The following is a 14,425-nucleotide window of genomic DNA, read 5'->3' as shown; positions in this document are numbered from 1 at the left end:
TTTCATTTTGACACCCGGCAGCGCAGCAGGAAGACTTGCTGCGCTGCTGTGCGACAAAATATAGTAAATGAGGCCCTTGGGGTGCATGAATTACATGTCTCACCATAGACAAGAAGAACCGTGCGAGTACTTCTTTGATGTTCCTCGAGAAAACTTCTTCTTGCAGATATTGCGAATCACGTTTTTTGTGCTGGCTCCAGCTCTATAATCACCTCAAGTCGTAGTTAACACACCAAAAATATTGCAAAAAATGATGTAAGGCACATCCCAAGCTCTGATTTCACTTCTGTAGTACCCCAGCAGAACCACGAGAAATAAGAAGGCAATTTTTACACAAAAAACGACCCGGATTATCATAAATGTACCTAATTATTAAACCTTTAGGTTCAAACTTAAATTGCACTCTTTCAGACAAAATTCGACATTATTTAGTTCTCACGGGTCCTGCAGTACTGCCACGAGACCATAACAGGAATTACAACCACACGCATCTCTCACAGTGACTTATCAATGGCTGCTGTGGTCTCACTGGACTATCATGGGACTTCTGGGGGACCATAGAAAGGCAAAAATGTGATAAATAAACTATACTATTGAAATGTTTTTTTTTTTTTTTTTAAGAGGTTTTATATAGCGCAAGCCAGACCCAAAGGTATCGGAGCACTTCACAGCATATAGGAGAAAAATCACACAAAAGAGACAAAAGTTCCAGTGTGCTGCACATAAACAATCCTAAAATGCCATTTTGTAACTTTCATGTGTGCTGCATCGTGCAGCACACATGAAAGTTACAAAATGGAATTTTTCTAAAAGGTTTGTTTATGTACAGGAAGGGGGACACCTTCCTGTACATAAACAAGCCATGGCTTTTTTCTTTTTCCATGTGTGCTGCACAAGCACACATGGAAAAACAAAAAAGAGGAGAAATAATGCATTTCTCCTCTTTTCGCCATCTTAAGACCAGGATTTTCCTGGTCTTAATTTTGCCGCTTCCTCCTATGTACACCATCCTTGTACATAGGGGGCAGCATCAAATACAATGGGTGTTGCGGTGTAACGCCCACCACAACACTCACTGCACGCCCCTTTCACGCTAACTTGCCGTGAAAGGGTGCCTTATGTACAAGGCAGCGTTAAGCCACGTTAAGTGGCTTAACGCTGCCTTGTACATAAGGTGCAGCCCCTATCACAACGGGAACGTCACAAAAAGTGACGTTCCAGTGGCGATAGGGACTTGTACATATGCCCCTTAGAATTTAGGAAAGGTGAAAGCTTCGCCCAATCAGAGTGTTCAAGAGAGTGTGCTCCTTAAACCACCCTCGCTAGCACAGACCAGTGCTGATAGGCTGACAATGTAGACTTCCGGTTCAATTAAAAAGATACAAGCATTCTGGAACTGCTTTTCATTGAGATTTATTTTTAATACAGCCAAAGAAAAATAATCTACACAAACACTTATCTTAACTTGTTTTGCAAGCTAGAGGAAAGCATACAGAAATAATTAATCATGAATTACCACATTACTTGTTTATCGTAATGACAGGTTAATTAGACATCAGTGGTTTCTATTAATGGCAGGTTAATTAGACATCAGTGATTTCTATTAATGGCAGGTTAATTAGAGACATCAGTGTTTTCTATTAATGGCAGGTTAATTAGACATCAGAGATTTCTATTAATGACAGGTTAATTAGTCATCAATGATTTCCATTAATGGCAGGTTAATTAGACATCAGTGATTTCTATTAATGACAGATTAATTAGACATCTGTGATTTCGATTAATGACAGGTTAATTAGTCATCAATCATTTCTATTAATGGCAGGTTAATTAGTCATCAATGATTTCTATTAATGACAGGTTAATTAGACAGCAATGATTTCTGTTAATGACAGTTTAATTAGACATCTGTGATTTCCATTAATGACAGGTTAATTAGTCATCAATGACTTCCATTAATTACAGGTTAATTAGACATCTGTGATTTCCATTAATGACAGGTTAATTAGTCGTCAATGATTTCCATTAATGACAGGTTAATTAGACATCTGTGATTTCCATTAATGACAGGTTAATTAGTCATCAATGACTTCCATTAATTACAGGTTAATTAGACATCTGTGATTTCCATTAATGACAGGTTAATTAGTCGTCAATGATTTCCATTAATGACAGGTTAATTAGACATCTGTGATTTCCATTAATGACAGGTTAATTAGTCATCAATGACATCCATTAATTACAGGTTAATTAGACATCTGTGATTTCCATTAATGACAGGTTAATTAGTCGTCAATGATTTCCATTAATGACAGGTTAATTAGACATCTGTGATTTCCATTAATGACAGGTTAATTAGTCATCAATGATTTCCATTAATGACAGGTTAATTAGTCATCAATGATTTCCATTAATGACAGTTTAATTAGACATCTGTGATTTCCATTAATGACAGGTTAATTAGTCATCAATGACTTCCATTAATTACAGGTTAATTAGACATCTGTGATTTCCATTAATGACAGGTTAATTAGTCATCAATGATTTCCATTAATGGCAGGTTAATGAGGCATCAGCGGCTTCTGTTGTGGGGCAGATTTGAAGAGGGGGGTAGATGTCTTCCATGCATCAGCTGAAGCCTTAATATCGTTGGAGGAAATCTTGAAGAAAAACCGAAAAGAGGTCTGAAATGCAGAACAGATGCTAGAGTTGCAGACAAAATGTATCCGGATGAATGGATGCTGGATCACATGAATGAGGGAAATGATGCTTGCACCTCATTGAAACTGTGGCACAAATGAATATAGCAAAAGTATCCAATTTGCCTCTTTCAGTTCACGTGTTTACTCCTCGCAACCAAAACATTTGAGGGAAGTGGATCTGTGTTTTTGTAAATGTTCAGCGTCTGGACCACGGCCCCCCCAGCAGGAAGCATTGACGGCCCAGGTGCGTTGCCCAGGCCTTTCAAACTGTGAATGATGCTCAGTTCCATGACATATGAACAGGTCACTCAGTCATCAAGGACTGGCTCAATGCAGTGGGTCAAACCTTGCTATAAAAGTGGAGTTCAGCTAACGTTGAAGCATTGACACTGACTAACCTGTCTCAGTATGCCATTTCCTAAGAACCTTCAGCAATCAGCAGGTATACACAGAGGCAGTCACACCAGGGAGCTGACTGAGATTAAGAAGGGCAAAGTCATACATTGGTACCTGATTGACATCCCATTGTCAGAGTATGGCATTGGCTCTCTCCATCGGGGTACAGTATATCCACTATGCAGCAGCGACAGCCTATTGCCCAATACAACATTGGGACTGGTTAAGATTATGGTAGCTGTTTAGAGGTTATCACTACACTACAGGTGGGACATCTTTTATGGCTTGGATTAGCAGTGATGACTTTACACAAAGAGGGGGGATAGAGAGGTGAAATGCTAGTCCATCCTCCCGGACGGAACACTAAGGGACACATGTACGGCCGCCAGATTTTGTGAGTTCCTAATTGTGCCTTTTTGTAACCCACAATTAGGAAGTCTCAAACTGCGGTGCACCAATGTGTCTCTGACACATTTAGCAATTGCTAACGGAGTCGCAATTGACCTACCTCATCAATACAATGCATGGAATAAGCATGCAAAACTAACTTCAATAACTAATGGCCTGACCACTAACTTTGGGTTCCTGGATAGCGTGCTACTCGCCGTAAAGCGCTTTGATGCCTCATCAGGGTTCCTAAGCACTACATAAATGCAATTTAAACAATAGATAAACAATATTCATGAGGTAGGTCGCAATTTGCAACCCATTGGGAATCGCTAGAATCTCAGGGATGGTGACCTGCTGGCAACAGCAGACCACCATGACCGTGTTTGCTTTTAAATAAAGCAACTCTTTTGTTTGTTTCTGTAATGCAGATGTTTTCCTTAAAGGAAAATAGGATTAGTTTCAAAAAGAAAAATGAAATCTTACAGTTTCATTTCTTAAGAGTAGGCAATGCTTCGTAGGACCACTGCCTGCTCTTAAATAACATTCTCGCTACCATTCACAAAAGGAAAGGGTCCCCTGGGGACCCATTCCCGTTTGAGACTGGCTTACCATCTACTTAAAGTGGGTGGTAAACAGTGAATGTTTTGTGACCGCATAGTGGTTGCAAATCATTCATAAGTCCCCCTGCTACTCGTAATAGGAAGGGACGCCCTTGATATGCCCTATCCTAAAACCAAACCGCAAACCCTATTTTGTGAGATGGTAAAAGGTTACTGACTCGGAAATAGAGTTAGTACATACTAAAAAGCTCTTTTGCACTTGAATATGGCCCAATTCTCTAATTGTGACTGCTAAATCTACCGTACATGCGGCCCAAAATTATAAACAAAAAAGGGCAGTGGTAAACTGAGACAAGAGTTCCAAGTTTAGTACTTGGTCCTTGCAAGAAAATTGTTTCTTTTCAGGAACAAAATCTTCACTTCCATTTCATTTCATGCTTCATCATAAGAATTGTATCACACCACAGGCCATGTGTTTCTGAGGTGGGCTCAACTAAAGATGTGGTAGCTCTAGATTTCATTTATGGGGATTTAATCCATATTCATAAACGTAAGGCTTAATATTGTCTTTATTCTACTTGTTATGGGCCTTTATTTTGGGTGACTAAGACAAGATTAAAAAATCCCAAAAATGAATGCTTCTGACCTATTGGTTTTCCTTACTTCCAGATAAATCAGTGTCGATATGTTTCAGCCATTTATATTAGCCACTCTGGGTCTATGGTTCTCCTAAGGACACAAGAAATAAGACTCTAGATCCCTCAATTTAGAAACCAAGTGGTATTATGAAGCTTGCTACGAAATATTGGTGAGGATTTTTGTATCTGAAAAGAAGGGACTTTCTTCCAAGTAGGGTGTGGGAAAATGGCAGCTGCAAAATGATCTTTGAGAGACTTTGCAATTTTAAGGAAATGACAATCACCCAAGAACAAGAACAGTGAATCCATATTGTGGAGTGGCCACTTTGGAGAAGACAGTGTGGGCCCTTTTTAAGATTAATTGGGGACTTGGGACTGCACATCGATGTAGGTCCTTGTGCCATTCTCGCATCGATATGTTCCTGTTTCAGTCACAGTCTTAAAGCCCTGGACAATTTTCAGCTGTACTGGTACTGAGACCGTGACATCCTGGCGCATGAAATTGACAATCAATTTTTTGTGGGGCGGGACCTTTACCGGTATGCTAAAAACTACCTTTTCCTTCTCTGTGACTGACTCTGATTCACCTTTTTTCACTGTAAGTTTGTTGGACACCTCTCTCTTAATCGTGGCAACTTCCATCAAGGTAAGTGAGTCACCGAGCTTGAGTGATGTTTCATTACTAAATTCGAAGCTATTGGTAACATATTTCTCGCACTCTTTAGTAGAAGTGGCAGTGAACTGCTGCTCCAGATCGGTGTCATTGTTGTGTTCCCATTTATCTAACTGGGTCTTCTTTTCACTCTCTACCTTCTTGTCCCACAGAATCGTTGCCGTTATCGAGGACTTTCCAGGGCACAGAGGACGCACGTGGGAGACTTGGTCATTCAAACCAACATCATAGTAACTCGCCAGAGCCTCACCAGCCCTAGCTACAATCGACCATCCAGATCTATTTGGATGTGCATACAGAAGCCACGCTCCTCTCTGGACTCTGTGGGAAGAAATCTTATCATTCATGCTTCCATAATATAGATTGGCCTCTTGATTCAGAACCATCACTGAACCCAAGAAATTGGGATGCTCATAGACTGTGATCTGGGGATCGCCCAGATCATCAGTGATCACCTTAAGAGAAGATGCCCTGTCATTCATTTCAGCCCATGAATATTCTCCCTCCTCTAGGGCAATGCACCATCCTTGATAGTTTGGATGCTCGTACATTATCCATGGATTCCCCACCACTTTCACAGATGTGATGCAGTCTTCAAAGCTGTGCTCTGCCAGACGTGGAACATCATTAGTAAAGGTCTTATGGAGTCCCTTGAAGTCGGGGTGTTCATAGACAGTGATTGTGTTCATGGTCTTCGGCAATAGGGTTTCCAATGAGTTTCCCTTGTTTGAACCTGTAAGACAAAACAAAAGCCACTCAGTGAGGAAAGTCATGAAGAGTTGGTTCTTCCCTTCTCCAAGGAAAGGTTTCATCATCATGAAGAATACAGCCAGTTGTCAGTATTTGGAAAATGCCTTCCAGATACGAACTTTATTTTTCAATATTTTAAAGCCCTCATCGTCCAATACTTTGGTTCATGCATGTTTTCAGGGTTTAGAAAGAGTGTACACCCCAAGGTGCTCATAAGCTGCAGAATGAGGAAGTCATTGGTTGGGTCAGAATCCTTATGAGGCATCACTCTGACAACAAGGACATTGCCACTTACTGGTCACAGAGCTTCTATATAAGTTCTCTGGCACTTGAGCACAGATTTCCAAAGATTTTGTATCGGGGTTGCATCATTATTTTGGCACAGCCTTGATGCAAAGTATATTATGAGATTCACAAAGTTTGACATGCATGGGTTTGTTAAGGATATGAAAACACGAATGCAAAGCAGTGCGTAGTGCTGGCTTGCGTTAATGCTTGCTACCAATGCTTCTCCCCCATGAGTAGTTTCCTAGTTGTTCTAAATTAAACAAGCCGTGGTGAGAGACTAGTTATATGCCACGGACAAAAAAAGAGGGGCCATTTTGCTTAAAAAAACTTCTTGTCATGAAAATTCCTAAATGAGCAAAACTGAAGTGCCCTCTCTTCTGTCCAATAAGACATGACTTTCGCTTCCATGTGGAAACTGTGGCTTTTTTCTAGGAATCATGGGGCATATTTACAAGCTGGCAATAATAAATTATCGCCGCTTTTGCGGCCGTTTTCGGCCGAAAAGCAGAGATAATTTTATCGCCTAATTAGCAAGGCCACGCTAACGCGTGAAACCTTGCTTTAGCGTGGGGATTCCTAACGCCCAGCGTTGCATCTCTAATATGATGCAAAGTGGGCGTTCCTGACCTAACATGACAGGAGAAATGTCGCTAAGCGACATTTCTCCTATCATCAAGCCCCACCCTATGAAGCATAGCGTCAGAAAAAGTAGCGATAACACCTGTTATCGCTACTTCCCTTACGCCGGCTTCAGGACTGACTTAGCCATGATATCCCATGGAAGGTGGATATCATGGCTAAGTTTGTGAGTCCCTATCAGCAAGCTAACGCCACATTGCGTGAGATTATCGCTGGGTTTCCAGTGATAATCTCACCTTAGGCAGTTAGCGTGAGGATTTTCATCGCTGAGGAGATAAGCGTTGCTAATAGCACGCTATCTCAGCGATAAAAATCCACGTTACCCGGCGATAATTATCCTCACGCTAAGAGCGCTGAGCGATAATTATCGCCAGGTGTTGCTGATATGCCCCCATGTGACATAGAAAAGGTTACCCGACTTTCTGCCCACTGCCTGTGATCAATGCACAGCGCAAGGAAAAGCAGGACCATGCACAGTAGCAAGTGTTTAGGGGAGGGAATCTCTTCTTTCTTGGATACACTGAACAATTATCTATTTTAAGTGAAGACTTTTGATTTTTACGCTACATATTGAGAGACCTTTTTCAGGAGTTGAGTGGCAGCAAACGAATCCGACTGGGCTAAGATGGCATCAATCAACGACAGCTACCACTATTGTCTGGAGACATAACCTTAACACTGGACCCAAAACTGAGCACCACGTCCACCCTTTCAGCACTTGTCCATCATCAGGGTAGTAAAGCCGATGTATTCAAGGATAAATCTGAAAAGTGGTTTGGGAATAGAGACTCAGGGCCGAAAAAAAAAACTAACCCAAGTAAAAAGTGACTGTCCAGTGAGTGCTTCATCTTTGAGAAAAATGTATTTACTTATGCCACACACAATATATTACTATACATAAATGGATCAGAAGCAACAAATAAAAGCAAGGATTGATGTTACTTTCAGCCTTCCCAGGGGATACAAGCTAGACAACTCCTGTCAGACAGCCTTGCAAGCTCCTTTGCATACCACTGTAGTAGGTTCGTCTGCCAAGAAGAGACTCTGGAGTAGGTTGAATCACTCTTCTTTATTTCAAACAGCACACACTCTCTCACCCTATGTCTTGAGGGCCTCTTTGGTAGGTTTGTTTAAAGAGTGGACATCCTCAGAGGGTGCCCAGCTATGCTGGGAACTTGTTTCTGCAATATTCTGTCTTCCTGGCGATCCAAGCCTTGCTACTTCCTTCCCCTTCTCCCTTGTAGTAAAAAATGTGCCTTGTTGTTTTCAGGCCAAGCATGGTGCAGGGAGGACCCAACTCATGCTGTCTTCTTGGCTGAACTGCATGGTTTATGGAGAGATTTACCACATGGTTGGTCCCCACCATCTAGTGAGCCACACCTTGCCCCTGTTCTGAAACATGACTCTAAATATGATGATCCACATTAATAAGTCATAATTTAAAAGGAGCCATTTTGTCCCTGCTGCAGTCCACGTTTGTGGTGAGGAGGTCAAAGTTCAGGTGAGCGGGGGCAGCGTCAGCACCTGTTAAAGAGGCAGGGGTGGAGTTAAGGTGCTAGTAGATCTTACCCCTTGGGAATTTTCATTGCACCCAGACACTAAACCCACCAACCTGCTAGGTGTCTACAAGTGGTGAGTAATTCTGTTCCTGTTGCACCCCTTGTCAGTCTAGCTCATCCCTTGCTCTTTGGCTCCTCTGGAACTTCGGCTTGTTTCTTGTGAAGACTGTGGGCTGCTGTCCGGTTACATGACGCTGTCTGTCTGAGTGGTTTTAGGGGAACTCGAACAAACTTAACTTCCCAGATACCCTACATTCATGGATGTACTTAGTCAGAAGCCCTAACAATAACACATTTTAGCTATGGTGTTCATATCCCTTCACTAACAGGCTAACCCAGAATGTTAACTCCTCTATGTGGGGCCAGGCACTGTAGTGCTTACGTAAGCTCACCAGTGCCAGCATGTTTGCTGTGCTGCATAGGCAGGTAATATGAGCTGGACTTGGATCTAAGAATGCGGTCCCCTATGCTATGGAATTAGCCTAGGCCCAGGCAATTGGTTTACTTTACTTTCATTGCAGTCAGTAAAGGTTTCTCCCATTGCCTGTCACTGAGTCATAAAGTAAAGTCGAGAAATGCCACTCAGGAGCCATCTGAACACTTGGCAGCTATGAGTCAGGTCACACCATAGTGCTACCCCAAGGAATCCTAAATGTTTCCCCTGCAGAGCAGGACTAATCCTCTGCCTGGCACACAGAGGATGTCATGTTCTGCCCCTGCCTCTTCATGGACTCATGCCTTCTTAGTTGTGCCAGTTCAAGCATTCCTCCAAGGTCCTTTCTGAGCAGTCAGCGCGCTCTCTCTTACTCAACATAGAGCCCAGCTGCCTCTCCTGGCATTTCAAAGCGAAGCTTCCAGTTTCTGCTCCTTAACATAGCTAGGGGAGTTGGTGGTGTACAGATTCTCAACCCCAGTGCACAGATTTTCTTGTCGCCATTGCTGTAGAAACCCTGGAATTCGAAAGAACAATCTTGGCGCACCAGCTGGATGGTGCGATTCAGCTCCGTGAGCATTTGTGCGTTTCCACAGTCAGGCCTGAGACCGGTTCCATGTAGTTCTGTCCCTCTGCTTATGGAAATGACAATTATCGGGGTGGCGCCAGTCAATGGATTAGAATATCTGCTATTTGGTCAGCAGACAAGTAAACTGGTACATAAGTTCTGCTTTTTAGCCAGTGCGTGGCAAAATATCCGGAACTTGACACTTTATTTGGCAGCAGAAAAGATATCCTATAGACCGTCATATGAAGTGTGAAGGGGGTCTTTATTAAGACAGACATGAAGAAAAACTACAGGCAATGCCAAGTTTGTGGGAAGCTTATATTGGGGGTGGAGGAAAGACTGAAACATTCAAAAGTAAGCGCATATACAAATGTACACAAGTACATGTACATGAATTAAACTAAATTGCTCACTCATTAAAAGAACAGTTAAACCAATTTTGAAAAATACATTGACAATTATATAACATTGAAATACATAACAAAGAACCAAACCTGTTTCGGAAGCTTCAGGATATGGCACACAGATATTTTGGGCTGCACTCTAGGCGTGTTTGTTGATCTGAAAAGAATAAGGAGTATTGTTGTAACACATTTTCATCACTCATGATAATACATTGTTTTTTTAATTGTTCATGATTTTCTTCTTGATGATTTTTGAGGGCTGGGTCATTTTGAGCTTCTTTGGAAGATGTTGTTTTAGTTTTGGGCTTCCTATTAAGGGGGATAGCAGTAGCCTGGCATTATAGAAAAACATAGCAGCACCGACAAGCAGCAGTAAACAGGAAGTGGAGGGATACAGGTGGTATCTGGACAAACAGAGGGAGTGGATCTTACATAAGGCAATTGCTGCTAAGGCACACAGGGGCAGATCAACAACAACCGGCGATAATTATCTCTAAGCGCACTTAGCGTTAGGATAATTATCGCCGGCTAGCGTGAATTTTTATCGCTGAGATAGCGTGCTATTAGCAACGCTTATCTCAATAGCGATAAAAATCCTCACGCTAACAGGCTAACGTGAGATTATCGCTGGAAACCCAGCGATAATCTCATGTTACCATGTTGATAGGGACAGGCAAACTTAGCCATGATATCCTTCTTCCATAGGATATCATGGCTAAGTCTGAAAAATACCAGACGTAAAAAAGTAGCGTTAACCGCGGTTAGCACTGCTTTTTTTGTCTCTAACAGGGTTAGCGACATTCTTGATAATAGGAGAAATGTCGCTTAGTGACATTTCTCCTATTATTTTACTCTGGAACGCCCCCTTTGCATCTCATTAGAGATGCAAGGGGAAGCGTAGAGTAAAAGGGTGCTAACATGCAAATTTGCATGTTAGCACCCTGTTGTTGATAGGGCGCTAGTTTTATCTCTCCTTTTTTGGCTTTTAAAGCCAAAAAAGCAGAGATAAAGCCCTTGTTGATATGCCCCACAGTGTTTTGGGGCATTTGCAGGAGGTAAATTGGGTGACGCACAGAAATGGGCTTCAGTGGAACAGAGGAAGTGAAAGCAGAAGACAGGAAAGCAAATTATTTGGGTAATTTGCGAGAGAAGTGCCCACTCACTCTGCAACCAGCTGAATAAACACAGTTTTTCAAACCATTCACCCAGAAGAGCAGTTTTCAGGGATAAATACCCATGGGTTCCATGCCATGCGTGGCCCCTTCAGTCACACTGACATTTTAGTCACTTCCCTAATGCATTTTGAGAATGGTAGTTTGTTGTTTACATACTGAGCAGTGTTTTAGGAGGGCTGGGTCCTAAATGATGCGCTTTTCTTGACAGTGTTGGCTCCCAAACTATGGGGCAGATTTACAAGCCCCTTGCGCCACTGTTGCGTCACTTTTCCCATGTTAAAAATGGCGCAAAAGTGGAGCACGGGGCTTGTAAATCTGCCCCTATATCTGTAAGTCAAAAAAGAATCGGCATAACAGATTTGCAGTTCATTGTGTAGGGGACCAGCGAAAGGAAGAGAGAGGATGTTGACCAGTGGGATGCTAAGGACACCACAGCCATGAGGATCAGCATAATAAGAACCAAGACCAGGGTGACGAAGCACAGAAGGGGACAGGAAAAAGGAGAAGCAAGACCGGGAGAAACGACCAGGAGAAACTGAATGAGGACGACCTGGACCAGGGTGAGGACCCAGACTAGGGTGAGAAGGATGAAGAATGCACAGATGATGTGGAAAAGGGGAATCAGGACCCACTGGAGCATGGTCCGAGGGAACATAAAGACCAGATTATGAGAAACAGAAGATCCTGGACCAGCAAACCAAAGGAGACAATGTGGGTCTGGAAGTATCAACCAGGATCAGAGGGACGAGGATGACTAAGGCAGGAGTAGAAGACCCAGGTGGACAGATCCAGGAGGACCAGTGCCAGGGGAACAATAGAAAGGAGAGCTATAGACAGCAGAACCAGGGCCACAGAGATCAAGGTGAACCAAGGAACTTCAAGCTGGAGGACCCAGGCCAGGAAGACTAGGACAAGGGAGGACCAGGAACACGAGGGACAAGATCAGCCAGTCAAGGCAGAATAGAAAGGACCTGGACATTTAGGGTCAGTAAGGCTAAGGTCTGAGGGTCCATGAGGGTCCAAGTCAGCATGATCCTAACCCACAATGGAAAGGACTACATGGACCAAGGTGACCTGCAATATGGGAACCAGAAGGAGCAGGACCATGGGGTTAATGACAAGAAAGACCTAACCCAGGAGAACCATTATTAGGAGGACCATGACAGAGGAGACCATGGCCCGATGGACAATAATAAAGTGGAACAGGCAAACCAGGAGACCAGAGGGTAAGTCGGACTTGGATATGTCAGTAAAACCAGTGGACTACAGTGGCTAAAGAAACCAAGGCCAGTGGGGCCAGCACCAGAGGACCAGACAGAGGAGTACCAATACTACATCGAGAGGGGGACCAAGACAGAGAATTAGGAATAGACAAATCCTTGGGACTGAATAAATCAATGCAGAAGGACCAAGTGGACAAAGGCACTACATTTGGAATGAGTAGAATAAAAGGATCAGGACAGGGAGCCTGTGAAATTGGAGAACTAGAATTAAGAAGACTAGAGAAGGAGTACACGCAAATGACAACCAGAGAGACCAACACTGGGAAAGCAAGTCACAGAATGTCCTGGATCCTCAGAACTAGCATTTAACCCTATCTTCTTAGAGCAAAATGCAGCTTATGCTCCTCGCATTATTGTGTACACTCTACCAGCTTCCATCTATAGTTATAGCACCACTAAAAGGGGAATGGCAACCACACAGGGTGATGAACAGAGGAAGGCTTCCTTCCTTCCTCCTTGTGTACCTATGCAGCTATGAGCTGTTTCTATCCATGCCTTCTCATCCCACATTTTGGTGGAGCGGAAGAGCTGTTTCCTAGGCAATGGGGGTTCTGGGTAGTCTTTCTGGAGAACGTTGAGGTTCCTGAAGGCTGCTATTAGTCTTTCAGGTGTGGGTACTAGGGTATGTATTGTAATTTGCTACCTGTGTGACAGCACTGCATTGTTTAAGGTGTGAACATGCAGGTTAGGAGAAACTAGGAGGGGATAGAAAGAGGATTAATTTCACCAGTGAAGAAAGGAGCCAGCATGGAGGAGCAGGCATCTACTAACAGTGGTATAGCTGGGGCAGGGGCAGGGGGAGTGGTGACTATAGCTGAGGGTTTAAAGGTGGGTTGGTTTTATGTACTTGCAGTGTATTAGTGAGGTGGTTTAATTTCAATATAATGCATTGCCAGAAATTGTTATCCCAGATGTGTCTCATTAAACAGCCCTACACCATCTGTGCTCTACCTTGCCTGAATCCTTCCTCTCTTTAGTGAGAACTCTGCTGTGGTCAGGGCAGGGGGCAGATCTAAATGTGCAACTCCATAATTATAGAATGACAGTTGTTGCTTGCTCTTGTGTTGTCTTTGAGAGATCACAAAGACTTGCAAAGGTCCAGCTGTCTGCACTCACCTCTAGTGATCTTGGGGATGTCATCCACTAGCTTTTGTTCTCTCTGCAGTAATCACCACTTCAGGAGGCCCGTCTTATAAGGCTCCTTCTGACGATGTCAGCAGGCTCCACTCTAGGAATGGGGCATGAGAAAAGCAAACAGGATGCACAGAAATCACTCACAGAAGCACATGATGTTTAAAATGACTGTATGTGTATAAACATGTGGTGCTTTCCACCACCTTGTGATGTGCACGCACTACTTAGTAAAATATACTCAAATCTAAATAGTCATGACTCCCACAGAATGTCATTACCTCTGCATCAATAAAAACAGCATCAAAACTCTAATGTCAATAGCTATTTCTAAACCTTACTTTAAACCCTAAATCTAACCTAAAGCACTTCACCTAACCCTAATCATATTCCGATGATTTAGATTTTCTGTGCTTTTTGCTATAAGAAATTTGTTGAAATACACTGTCTATGTTTTAAATTGGGTACTTTGAAATACACCTAATGTTATACTGTCAAAAATATATTTGAATTCTGGATTGCCAAGCCTTGAGTGTGACAGCACTGGGACTGCAATAGATCTGAATGCTTCAGTCTGATCCTGGATGGTGCTCAATGCTTCAGCTTTACTATTACTGTTGTATTACAAACTACCAGGGACTCACTTGCGCATACAGTTTCCTGATTCCACTCTCTCTCTCTAACTCATTCTTTCATTCACTCTCTATGTTTCTAACTTGCTAATCCACCAACTCAATCAGTCTCTCAACCACTGTTAGAAATGGGGGTCTCTAGTTGGCAAGGGCTTGCATCTTTGTCCAAATAGGGACCCTCTTCCTAGTCAGGATAAGGGAGTT

General features: G+C 42.8%; 1 pseudogene across 1 annotated transcript; it reads right to left on the bottom strand.

Annotated features, from left to right (window-relative positions):
* Positions 1-1,397: 1,397 nt before the first annotated feature.
* Positions 1,398-13,694, bottom strand: LOC146812838 (epidermal differentiation-specific protein pseudogene; annotated as a pseudogene). The gene is made up of 3 exons (XR_014966924.1): positions 13,575-13,694; positions 10,091-10,157; positions 1,398-6,092 (listed from the first exon to the last, which is right to left on the bottom strand). The product of XR_014966924.1 is annotated as an epidermal differentiation-specific protein pseudogene (transcript).
* Positions 13,695-14,425: the final 731 nt, after the last annotated feature.

This window comes from Triturus cristatus, chromosome 7 (genome assembly GCF_964204655.1).
Source record: "Triturus cristatus chromosome 7, aTriCri1.1, whole genome shotgun sequence".
NCBI lineage: Eukaryota > Metazoa > Chordata > Amphibia > Caudata > Salamandridae > Triturus > Triturus cristatus.
Note: the sequence above shows the minus strand (reverse complement) of the source record. Positions and strands in the feature narration are given on the sequence as shown.